This window comes from Meriones unguiculatus, chromosome 2, assembly GCF_030254825.1.
Source record: "Meriones unguiculatus strain TT.TT164.6M chromosome 2, Bangor_MerUng_6.1, whole genome shotgun sequence".
In the NCBI taxonomy this organism is placed as follows: domain Eukaryota; kingdom Metazoa; phylum Chordata; class Mammalia; order Rodentia; family Muridae; genus Meriones; species Meriones unguiculatus.
The window spans coordinates 39,152,425-39,165,861 of record NC_083350.1 but is presented as its reverse complement, the minus strand read 5'-3'; positions in this window follow the sequence as shown (position 1 = coordinate 39,165,861).

Here is a 13,437-nt window from a genome sequence, read left to right as displayed (position 1 = left end):
TAGTAATAAAAACTGCATGGCATTGGGATAGAAACAGAAAGGAGGATCAATGGAACAGAATAGAAGACCCAGAAATAAACCCACACACCTAAGAATACTTGATTTTTAACAAAGAAGCCAAAACCATTCAATGGAAAAAAGACAGCATCTTCAACAAATGGTGCTGGTCCAACTGGATGTCCACATGCAGAAAAATGAAAATAGATCCATATTTATCATCCTGCACAAAGCTACACATCTTAAACTTACCCAAATTGTGCCACCAATTGGGAGCAATATTCTTTATCTCTTTCTCTTTATCTGTTCCTCTTACTATATCTTTAGCAGCATGGGCCTAGGTGGAGTTGTTGGTCCTGATAGTTCTTTAAAAGTGAATGCATGACATAATTTCTAATGTATCTTTCCTACAGCTCCTACTTTGCCTCATTTTTCAACAGTATAATAACCACAGTTGGTATCAATACCAATTTAGAATCCCATTAGAAGCCCTGATTTTGCAGTGCCTAAATGGATATAATCAATGAAGGAAAAATGTTTACTGAACATTAGTCTGGAGACTTAAGACAATGCTTTTCAATTCATACAATCGCAGACTTTACTTACAAATTGAATGAAATGTCACTCTTTCTTCAACAGCTACAACAGAGTAATTAAAGTGAGGCATTTGTCTTCAGCTCTATCTTCGCTATCCCTGATAATGCATGAGATCATTAGCTCTACCACTGCAACTAGTGGTAGCATACCATTCAATTTAATTAGTGTACCAGATAATACGTAAGAACCTACATTGCACTGCAAGTAATAGTAGATAATGGCTCTGCAAAAGAGAGATTGCTTTGCTGTGCAATAATGATAGGAGAATAGACATGATACATACACACACACACACACACACACACAGAGAGAGAGACAGACAGACATCACCAAAGGATATCCCTTCTTGAAAAGCAAAAACTAACTTCATTTCTCCAAAAATTAAGGAGCTTTATTTTTTTTTTTTTTTTGGCTCCTTCACAGTAAGGAGACAGTGTGGTGATCGTCTTAAGGTTTTAAACAGAGCATTCAAATCCAAACACTAAGTAATAGACTGGGACATGTTCTTATAATGCGGGCTGTCAGTTTACTCTCAAATATATAACCGAATCAATATTGAAGCCATATCCTCAGAAGATGAATGTGTCTGACCATGATGGTGTTATTTCAAGGCATTAAGGATCTAAGCTGACTTGTCAGGAAAGTCCTCAATTCTGTATTCAGTCTGCATCAACAGACATTTCTAGGAAAATTTCCAAATCAAATCAATTTTGGCAAATCAGTTTCAACCATCTATGAATCATATACCATGCTAGGTCCTGGCACTTAGACTATACCTAAGCTCCACACTGCTAAAGATTTAGTAAGAGAAACAGATAAAGGGAACAGGATGAAGAATATTTGGTCCCCGGTTAGTGGCACAGTTTCAGTAGGTCTAAAACAGGTAACCTCGCCTACAGGAAATGTGTTACTGGGTCTGACTGTTCCCAGTCCTGTTCGTGCTTTCAACTCAAGGTATGAGCTTCTTCTTCAGCCACCATATCTGCCACCTGCTGCCTCTTCTGTGATCACAGACTCTAACTCTCGGAAATTGTAACCCTGATAACCTCTTTCTTCTTCTATAAGTTACCTTGGTCCTAATGTTTTATCACAGCAATAGAAGAATAACTAATAAAAAGAAGGGAAATCCTTTTGTAAGGGCAGAAAGGCTTCTTAGACAAAAATGCACAAATGATACTATTTTGGAGCCAAAATCTTAATGTCCAAACTTACATTCATATTAAATTAATGACCTATTAAGTTGGTGTTTCAAGTATTTCTGGAATAGGCTGACCTGAGTGTGTTGCTACCCACCATCCTACAATGGGCCTTTAGCTATCATCTGTTAATTTGAATGAAGGTATTAACTTGGAAATCCAAGTGCATGGAACAGAAAAAGGGGGCAGCTGTGCACTGGAAGAGTGTGAGACACGGGGCAGGGTCAGAGCAAACAGCCACTTCTGCACACTTCCAGAAGCTGGGGCTCTGTCTCCAAGTCAACAATGCAAAGAAGATGTTTATTTTGTAACAAAGAAAATCTCCAGAGAGATAGAGTGATGCTGGCAGGAATTGATTTTTATTTCCACCAAAAAATTCAGTGGAGGAGAACTTTCACATTCAATAAATCTGTACTGAGTACCAGCCTATTGAATCAGAAGTGGAGCCAATTTCCATTCAGCCAGTTATGCGAAGAGCCATGTGCAGGAAGGGGAATGAGCTGGGATGTACCAACACTTCATTGCAACCCTGTCTAGGAACCTGAGAGCATGTTTTCCAGGCCAACTGCCTGACTAATATAAGGTCAGTAAATGAACTTATATTTCTTATTGGGAACAAAAAGTAATCGGTCAGGCAAGCACAAATATCTGATCTCAATGCTACCTAAATGTCTACCTCTAAATTAGCAATGCTATTCTAGATTTAAATCAGTCTCACAAGTTTTTCAGCATGAAGTTACAGTGTCCCATATCTTCCCACTCGGGTAACTAATGAGACAGAACCTTGGGGTACTAAGGTTGTACTAAGCCAATGGGGTAAACTCTAGCCTGGGACAAACTTTATGGTAAAATATAATCTACTGGTGACCTGCTCTAAGTACCACATCGCCTACCATTCTGGCCAAAGCCAGTTAAACCAAAGGCAGATTCTCAGATCACAGAGCACTCCATGGGACTTAAGACCAAGTAAGGGAATAAAATAATGGAGTCAGACATTTTACAAGGAAATTCAACACAATGATTTCAAAAGACAGCATGAGATAAAAATGGAGATAAAAAGCCAGAAGGCAAGAGAGAAAAAGTAGCAGCAAAACTCAGGTGGAAAACACCAAATAGAGAGGAGTGGAGAAGTATTGTTGGAAATAGAAGACAGTAGACACTAAGTCATGAAGGGAAGACAGAGATCACCTGAGGTACCACTGCAGTAGAAGCTGGGGCTATAAGCATGGGGACTTATCTTCAGTCATGGAAACAATTTCTCACATCCCTTTTCCTTCCCAGAAACCCTCACTAAGTGAGATAGCTGAATATGTTTTATTGCTTAGAACATAGAGAGCCTAACACACTTTTAAGGACATTGAAATGTAGACTTCCTTCTTTGAACTGTTCTTAATTAAATTTATATGATGGGTTTACAAAAACTGATGAAATGTGGCCATGGAGATGGCTCAGTCAATAAAGTGCTTGTTTTACAACTATGTAGACCTGACTCTGATACCCAACATCCACATAAAAAAAAAAAAGTGGCATGGCAGGACTGAGAAGGCAGATACAGGAGCAACATTGGGTCTTGCTAGACAGCCACTCTTACCATATTAGTAAGCTCTGTGTTTGGTGAAATACCTTTCTCAGCATCTAAGGTGAAGACAGATAGAAAGACTGAAGAAGAGAGGTAACATTAACCCCTGGCCTCCACACACATGAACACACATGCAAAGAAAATAATGAATGAAATAATTTCATATAATCTCACACAAAAGTCTTATTTTGAGCTAAAAAAACACTTCTTTAATAGCTTTTGAACTAATACACACAATTTTACAAATATATGAGAAAATAAATGTAAAGTCCAGAAATAAATACATCTCATAAATAGAAAATTATTACTTGTCATATATTATAAAAACAAAGCAAAATAATCCTGTTGTTTCATTTTCTAATCCTCTAAACAGGTGACATATGATGGGTTCTGTCACTGTTGATTTAATATGGCTTATATTTCTCCCCAAGGTTCAATAATTTGATCCATATATACTTGTTCAGCTCAATTTAATCTTGTCCTTACATAAAATTCTCCTGTTCTCATTTCTGTCACCAACTGAAGCCCTTATCACCAGCTGAAGAGTTCATTGTCACTGAAATATTCAATAAAAACTTAATCTGTGCTTGTAGCTGAGTCCTGCTGTAACCTCTCCTCTCAATTCAAAGGTGTAAAAAGGGATGTTTCCACAATCCAAATAATATTAGAAAACTGAGAAGAGAAATGCTTAGCACCAGCCAGCGGGACAGGCTAACCATGTGCAAGCTTAAGAGATTGAAGATTTATATGGAATTACGGCATAGGCTGTGTATTACTATGCTTACATGCTTTGCAAATTAAAAGCATACCATGGAATTGCTAGTTACTTATGGTCAAGCAGAAAATTAGTATAGGGCTGTAATCTCAGTGAACTATTTGACTAGAGAAAGTTCCTGGTGAATCTGAGTGCTGAGTACTTGAAAACTGACATAGGATTGGAACAACAGAACAGATGAAGACTGTCTCAGACTGCAGAAAGCAAGGGCAAAGCTTTCTTTCGGGTACAGAGGTCAGGATGGAGAGAACAAAGAAATAAACTAGCTTGGCAGTGTGGTTCCCAGTGCTTGAGCCCGTGAGCACTGAGCAATGTCCTTAAACATTCCAAACTAGACAGGGGAAACCTACAAGTGCCCAACCCTACACACACACACACACACACACACACACACACACACACAAATAAATAAATAAATAAATAAATAAATAGATAAACTAGCAGCAACTGAGAAAAACTGAGAGTAGCAAAGGTGGGCCTCCCCAAGAAAGAGTACACCAATTGGTTACTCAGTGCTAAACAGTTAGCTCTGAAAACATACATACAAATAATGTCATATGGACTCAGTGGGTTATATTTAGGAATACATGTATGCATATAATAACAATTGATAAAAATGTGGCCATAAATCTGAAGGAGAACAGGGAGAGGTATACGGAAGTGCTTAAAGGGAGAAAGAGAAAGGGGGGAATGTTCTAATTAAAATACAATCTCAAAAATAAAAAAAAATGTTGTCTTTAAGAAAACATATACATACAAATAATAGTAAATGAACTCAGCATGTTTGCTTTGTATGTGTGTACATATAACAATAACTAAAGCAAAAGAGGTCATAAATTTAAGAGGGGTGCAGAAATGTGATAGGAGTTGGATGTGAAAGAGAAAGGAATAGGAAGTGATGTTCTATTTTAATTAAAAATATTTTTTTTCCTTTTTGTTTTTTGAGAAAGAGTTTCTCTGTGTAGCCTTGGCTGTCCTGGACTTGCTTTGTAAACCAGCTTGGCCTTGAACTCACAGAGATCTGCCTGCCTCTGCCTCCCTAAGTGCTGGGATTACAGGCATGAGCGACTGCTCCCAGCTCAGAAGAGGGAGAAAACAGGCAACAGGATAGCAGCCTACCAAAGAGGGCCATTGAAAGACTTTACCCAGCAGGATAAGAAAGAGATGCTGAGACTCGTAGCCAAACTTTGAGCAGAGTGCAAGGAATCTTGTGAAAGAAAGGGAAAAATGAAAGACCTGGAGGGGACAGGAGCTCCACAAGCTCTGGGCACAGGAGTTTTTTCTGGAAATCATATTCCAACCAAGGACAATGCATGGAGATAACCTAGAACCTCTGCACAGATGTAGTCAAGGCAGCTCAGTCTCCAAGTAGGTTCCCTAGTATGAGAACAGGGGCTGTCTCTGACACATGGACTCAGTGACTGGCTCTTTGATCTCCTCCCCCTGATGGGGGTGTAGCCTTATCAGTCCACAGAGGAAAACAATGCAGGCAGTCCTGAATGATACTTGATAGGCTAGGGTCAGAGGGAAGGGGAGGAGGACCTCCCCTATCAGTGGACTTGGGGAGGGGCATGGGAGGAGATGAGGGTGGGAGGGTGAGACTATGAGGGGATGAGGGAGGGGGCTACAGCAGAGATACAAAGTGAATAAACTCTAATTTATAAAAATTAAACAAATTTTTAAAAAGTGAAAAAAAAATACATTTCACAATGTCGTTTCAGATACTGAACTCCTACCAGCAATGGGACCTCTAAGAAGAGCACCAAAAACTAGCACCAAAAAGTATGAGAGCAGACTGAACTCTGTCGGAATACGACAAAGAACAAATTAAAGACACCGACTAAATGATTGTGAGCTGGGATAGACAAAAATTAAACTCCACATTGACCATATGGCCCCATATGGGAAACAAATGCAGGGTATGAAGAGATGATGTATTTTTGAGAAAGGACAACTATCATTTTTCAAATCATCAGAGAGTTAACCTGGTGGACCTGGACATGAGAGAGAACAATGTGTTCTCTGCCCCACCATCCTAGTTAGGAGGATGACAGGATTCAGTAAGCACACTGGATGCATTCTAGTGCCTACGCTGCTTTCTAATTGAGGCAGGTAAAAGCTCCCCTCCACGTGACCAGTCACTAGAGGAGAGCAGAGAAGATCTAGACAGTAAGAGAAAACATGGTGCCACAGCTTACGACAGTGGTTTAATAAGATTATTCGTGTACAATCCTAATACACGACTCACTTAGCAATACTGAATCCAGAGACGTAGGAGCTTCTAGTCAGGACTGAGCTGTGATAAGCACTTAACATTATTTCTGGCTATTTGTTCCTATATACTAAATTTTAATGCAATGCACCATTGCCGCCCTAAATTCTCCTGTCTTCCTGGGATCTGCTTGGCTTTATGGTGTTTCAAATTGGGCTGCTATGCTCATTTCCGTGTTTGTATGTTTGACACTCTTTTTATACTGGGCCTTGATCTGATCTTAAACTCACTGTGTAGCCAAGGATGATCTTGAACTTCTGATCCTCCTGCCTGTACCTCATGAGTGCTGAAAATTACTGTCATATAGCACTCTGCCCTGTTTACGCAGTGCTGGGAATCAATTCAGGGCTTCGTGTGGACTTGGCAGGCACTTGGCCAACTGAGCTACATCCCCATGACCCACTTCAGATCTGCTACTGTATTAAATGCAGATGCAATATGAAGAGCCCAAGCTAAATAAGTGTGGTTCAACACTACGTAGCCACTAAATTGCATGTGGTTTAGACTTTATATAGAAACTCACTTTCAGCCTTAGAGCCCAGCCTCCATGCCAGGGCACTGGGCCGTGGTTCTTACTCTTCTCCTCCATTGAACTCCGCTAGAGCTAACAGCCCCACCTGGATTACAAACACTTGTATCTCAGCCTCCATTCCTACACGTGTATTTATGGTAAATTTATGCATTTATCATTCCCAAATAAGCATTCTATACAGATAAGTGAAACCTTTTAAAGGTACCGTTAAAACAATATTGATTTTCCTCCTCTCAGTTTCAAGTTTATTATCCAAATTAAACTATTCAATCCATTATTAAAGCATTAAAGCTTTTTGAGCTATAAAACAGCATAAACTTTTTTCATTAAAGTTAAAGTTTTATTGCAAAGGTTTATATAAGTCAAGAAATAAAAGCAAAAATGTGAGCTCTCAATCATCAAAGCCCTTTCTGGTTTTCTTTTTTCATAATCCACAGTATTATATACCCTAAAAAACATTCAAGCTAAGGGCTTGGTATGTTGCTTCATAGCAGACTACTCGCCTACCATGATCAGGTTCTGGGTTCATTGCCCGGCACTGAAAATGAGAACATAAAACAGAAATCCTCACTTGATTATTTGTATCAAATGAGTTATTTTAGCATGAAAAAGAGCACCTCATAAACCTATTTATAGGAAGTTCAGTGTTTTTAACATCATGATGTCTTGATCAATACAATATTTGGCAAAGAAAACCTACTCATCAGAAGTTAATAAATATATTAACTCAAACGTTTTATCTAGAGGACTACATCAAAGTCCCAGCACGGAAATCATTTTTATGTGTGAGTAGGCTTCACTCAGAGAAGTACAACCACAAACTCAGAGGAGTTTGGTTATTAAGTAACTTAAATATGGTATGTTAATTTGTCTGTCCATTGCTGGATTTTTGTTTGGGGGTTATTTTTAAATGTTGCCTAGGAAGTACACACTCCCCAATTTTGACAAGGAACTCCACAGAAAGGTCCCAAAAAAGCAATGTACTTGTGCTCAGGGGTCATGCCTACCAGCCTGTAGATTATCCCATCAAAAGGTGTTCATGGACCGGAAAAGGTGAAGGCAGGGTCCTTGGCCCTTTCTCATCCAGGGCCCAGCCAGCTAATCAGATTGTTTCCCTTCTTGGGTGTCACTTTATCCGTCTCTCTTATAGAACCTTTGTCTGGCACAAGGATGATCAGTGTTTTCAGTGTGGACCAAACAAGCATCATGAAACAATGAGGATTAGCAAGTGGGAGTCTGCTCCTCTAGGCTAAGACTTAGGCTCTGGAAAAACACCCTCTACTGACTTGGTCATTCCTCACTCTTCCCTTCGGTTACCTTCACTTGTCTATAAGCAGTGGTGTCTACTTTCTTCCCTCAGGAACCACTCACCAACGTGAGAAGTACCACAGCACCCTGTTGTCTCTTGCAGATTGGAATGGGTTCATTGTCAGCTGGCGGGTTCAGTTTTATTGGCCCAAAGCTCTGGGTCCACAGAGATGGACACTTGCGCCATAAGTGTGTGAAAGAGAACAACATAAGGCCTGGTTTGAATTGACTCTCCATTAGTGAAGTGAGTGGCTGAGTACACACATGGAGAAGAGCCAGACCATATGTAACAAGAGAACCCTCGCGGTCCTCAGTAATGAGTCAGGAAAGCAGCCAGGAGGCCAGCCTGCAATGTCAGATCTGTAAGACGTCAGCTCACCATCTCCAAGTAACCATTCAAGGAGCTAAACAACTGCTCCCATAACAACAAAAAAAGTGGTCCCTAACAGCCAAAACTTGATTAAAAATTGGCCACATCTCTAATTTTTGTCCCCATTTTCAACTTGGACCTAAGCAGAATAAGCAGAATATTCACCCCCAAGGCAATCATACGGGACACCTCACTTCTAGTTAGCTTACAGTATCCCTGTGCCAGCTGCCTCCAGGAGGGCCTTCTCTTTTTCTCACTATTAAGCTGGCCACTCTTCCTGCCTTTAAAGTCCCTGCCAAATACAAGTGACTCTCTCACTGTGGCCATCACTGAAGAAATAGCCTCTGCTTGCTCGCTCTTGCTTGCTCTTTGTTATTTCCACAGAGGTCAAAACTGTTTCTCCCTAACTATGGACATGCATATCTCTTGATAACAACAATTAATTAATTGTTTTAAATGAGGTTACCCCAGGAATATGCAGAGTGCTCGGCAAGAAGAAAGCATGGACCTTCTCATCTTCCTGTGATTGTTAAACTGACTTCTTGAGAACCTTGAGAAATAACTGACATTGTTTTGCTAAAGGAACATTTGATGGCTACTCATTCCTGCTTTTATTTTTTTTTCTTGTTTTTTTTCTTTAGTTTTTTTCTTTTATATTTTTTTAATTTTTATTTTTTTAATATTAATCCCAGGTTATTTACTTTGTAACCCGGCCATAGCCCCCTCCCTCATTCCCTCCTAATCCTACCCTCCCTCCCTCATCTCCTCCCTGTCCCTTTCCAAGTCCACTGCTAGGGGAAGTCCTCCTTCCATTCCATCTGACCCTAGCTTATCACGTATCTTCAGGACTGGCTGCAATGTCCTCCTCTGTGGCCTAGCAAGACTGTTCCTCCCTTGGGGTGGGGGACAGGTAAAAGTGCCAGTCATTGAGTTCATGTCAGAAATAGTTCCTGTTCCCCTTACTAGGGAAACTCACTTGGATATTGAGCTACTATGGGCTACATCTGAGCAGAGGTTCTAGGTTATATCCATACATGGTCCTTGGTTGAAGAAACAGTCTCATAGAGGACCCCCGTGCCCTGATATATTTTTGTCCTTGTGCTCTTGTCCTCTCCCAGTCATACTAACTACCCCTTTTATCATATGGTTCCCTGCACTCTACCGAAGGTTTGGTTATGAGTCTCCGCATCTGCTTTGATAAGCTGCTAGGTCATTCCTGCTTTTATTAATGGGTGTCAGCGAAGAATGGTTCTGTCTGAGTCAACCAGTATAGATGGCACAATCTCCCAATACCTTATCTGTGATCCTAACTGGATGACAGAGGAGAGCTAGGTTCAATCCATCTTACCACATTTAGCTTACTTTTTCCCAGTTTGATAGCAAAGAACATGCAAAAGCAATGCAAACAATATAGAGATAGATGTACTATAAGAAACTAACTCTCAAAAGCACAGAAAAGAGGGAAATGTTAAAAGGATAAGTCTTAGAAGACTCTCATACAGATGACATAATCAATTACTTGTATGATTATGAAATTTGGGAATTGGAAGCAAGGGTCAAACATGTCAAGTGTTTTTACCACTTGAAATCACTTGCCAACTCAGAAAGAGAGACAGAGGCATATACAGAGAGACAGAGAGAGACCAGAATGTTTACAAGGTATTTTTGTATACATTAGCAGAACTGAAGAGAAAACTCTACATTTGTAAATAATTGAAATTTTGTATTTCACAGGGCTTTGCTTAAAAAGCTATAAAGAAACATTTATTCATCCCAGGAAGAGAAGGCACCAAGGGATTCTGTCCAAGTCCAGTTTGGTTTATTAGAGTTTTTTATGGGAGCATGAGTAACATTCAGGTAGCTGTATCATTGAAGGGGCCCCTGGAAGACTCAAAAGTACCAATGCTAACAAAAGCCCCTGAGCCCCAGACAATCATTCAGCTCGTATAACTGCAGAGAAGGGATGGTCTTTGAGGGATCTTGTGAAGCCTTGTAACACTCAGGAGCCTTGAAAGCTCCTTCATCGCTCCGTGAGGAATGTTAGTCCCCATTTCATGAGGGCCTCATACTGGTGATCTCAGATTCTCTGACACAAAGCAGCAAAGGGCATGTCCAGCATGAAGGAAGCAGCTACATGCGTGTGGAGAAAGGAGCCCCAGAGTAAGCGTAAAGTGTGTATTTGCACAAGGATTAAAGGAGTCTTCTAAAACCCAAACAAAGCTATCCTGGAAGAAGAAATTCTCACTACTAGCTTGATTCAATAGCCATATCCCAGACTGTGAAAGATGAACTGTGAGGCTAGATTTGTCCTTTAACTTACCCCACACTGAATCACAAAAGAAGCGTGCTGATACGTAACAGTTTTACAGTCAAAATATTCCTAGAGGTTTCCTAATAATTAGGACTAGCCTAAAAGCAGCCTTGCCACTTCCTCATGAACAGACCTTTACACAGGGTGAGCACAGCCAAGACAGAACATAAAGTAGCCGTGGAAGGAGAGAGGCATAGTTCTCACTCTGGGTGACAGCAGAATGAACCTGGTGCTCAGATTCTCCGTGGACTATTTGCTGAACATTTCCGTAGTGGGAGAGGATAGGGCATCATCATAGACACCAGCTGCATCTCAGTGATGGACAGCTATGAGATTATGTATTTTTCCAGGTAGTAGAGGCTAGAGAAAAGGCTTCTTCAAAGATTCACCAGGCTCAGAGAAATACAGAAAACTTCAAGTGGGATTAGTCTACAGATAGAAAAAGAATCCAGCAAGAGTAGCTTTTTCTAGTATCATTATTTGTCTTCTAAGGTGACATGTATTAAGTAAACATTATTTACAACTATATAACTTATTTTTTGTAAAACTATTTTGAATTTTTAGAAGAATATGTATTTACTTTTATTTGGTGTGAGTGGTTGGCTGCGCTGCGTTATTTCTGTGTGCCGTGTCATTTCTGTGCACCGTGTCATACAGTATCCCTGGAGGCCAGAAGGAGGCACTGTATCTCCCAAAACTGGAGTTACAGATGGTTGTTAGGGACCCATGTTGAGTTCTGAAAAATCAAACCCATGTCCTCCAGAAAACCAGCCAGTGCTCTTGCCTCCTGAGCCATCTCTCCAGCCCCTACTTTGAATTTTTTAAATGAAAGGGTTTTCCTTTTCTTTCCCTAGTCTCCGCTTCTCAGCATCATCTAACAGTCTGTATTCCAGACTGTTACAGGAAATAAAAGGCGTCCCTAACCAGAGAGAAGGCTGAAGAGAGATGCGGCCACACCTCATTATCCTCCATTCTCCAGACCTTGCTGAAAACTGTAGAAGGGGTAATCGTGAAGCCAGCAGGGCACCGACAGCAAGACGAGGTCTGCCTTTCTTCGGCACAGCCCAGGAAAGTCTGAAGCCTGTAGAAGTAACTTGGCATGTTATTCAGTGCCACATCCAGCACTGAACAGGAACGAGGTGTCCCTGACAGATGGAGATAGCGAGGCAGATGAGCCTGAGGTTCAGCTTTTGGCTCCCCTCCAGTTTCATACGGCGTCAGGAGCTGGTGATGCTCTGCATGCCTGGCAGGGAGCATGCAGAGGAAATAAGACAACTGCTGGATTGGCTCAGAGTAGGAGTCAGAAGATACTGCAGTATGTCGGGATTTCTGGGTAAAAAGAAATTGACCAGAATCACAAACTTCAGGGGTCCAAGGCAGCACACATTTCTAGAAATCTAGTTGGTATAAAATAAGCCGAAGCGCACATCACTCTGATAAAAACAGAAGGATCCAGAGGATATATAGCAGACAATAATGCCTCCTTCTCCCCGCCCCCCAAAGATGGCATGTGGCTCTCTCCCCATGCATGGCAACTAGCCATCTTACAGTGTAGATGGGAGAAACAAAGAGAGGCTAGATGTTAAGCATTTACCTGCAGGAGAAGGCCACACGAAAGACAACACTAAGGAGAATTATTTTGCAAGTTTGAAGTTCCCCTCTTCTGTCAACCTCAGCCCAAGGTGAAGACATACATGTATCCAAGGAGAGACAACTCACACAGAAATCATTTCCCCTGCAGCAAGACAGAGTTGTTTATCAATTCCAAGTTCAGTCCATAAATTTATATTTTAAGACTCATTTAATCGTGTGTGTGTGTGTGTGTGTGTGTGTGAGAGAGAGAGAGAGAGAGTGTGTGTGTGTGTGAGAGAGAGAGTTTGTGTGTGTGTGTGTATGTGTGTGTGTGTGTGTGTGTGTGTGAAGCCTTAAGCATTGTTGTGTCTGTGTCTTAGTTAAGGTTTCTATTGTTGTGATAAAACACCACGATCAAAAGCAAATTGGAAAGGAAAGGGTTGTTTTTTTCAGCTTACAACATCATCACTGGGGTAAGCCAGGGAAGGCACCTGAAGGCAGGAACTGGAGCAGATGCCATGCAGGAATGCTGTTACTGGCCTGCTCCTTACGGCCTGCTCAGCCTGCTTCCTTATAGCACCCAGGCCCACCAGGCCAGGAATGGCACCCTTCCTGAGATAGGCCTCCTGTCTGAACCGTTTTGCAAGAAAACGTCCTGTTAAGTTTGTCCACAGGCCAACCTGAGAAGGTATTTTCTCACTTGAGGTTCTCTCTTCCCAGATGACTCTAGCTTGTGTTAGGTCCACATAAAGCTAGCCAGCACAGTCTGTTTAAAAAAAAATAGTAAAAATAGGAGAAAAAGAAGCAACGTAAAAGCGCTCGAGGACTAGTTGAGATATTTGCTTCTATGTCCAAGGACTAAGCAGGAGACCTAGTAAACAGTTGAGAGTGAGAACATTTAAAACATTGGAAAGTGCCACTAGTGCAG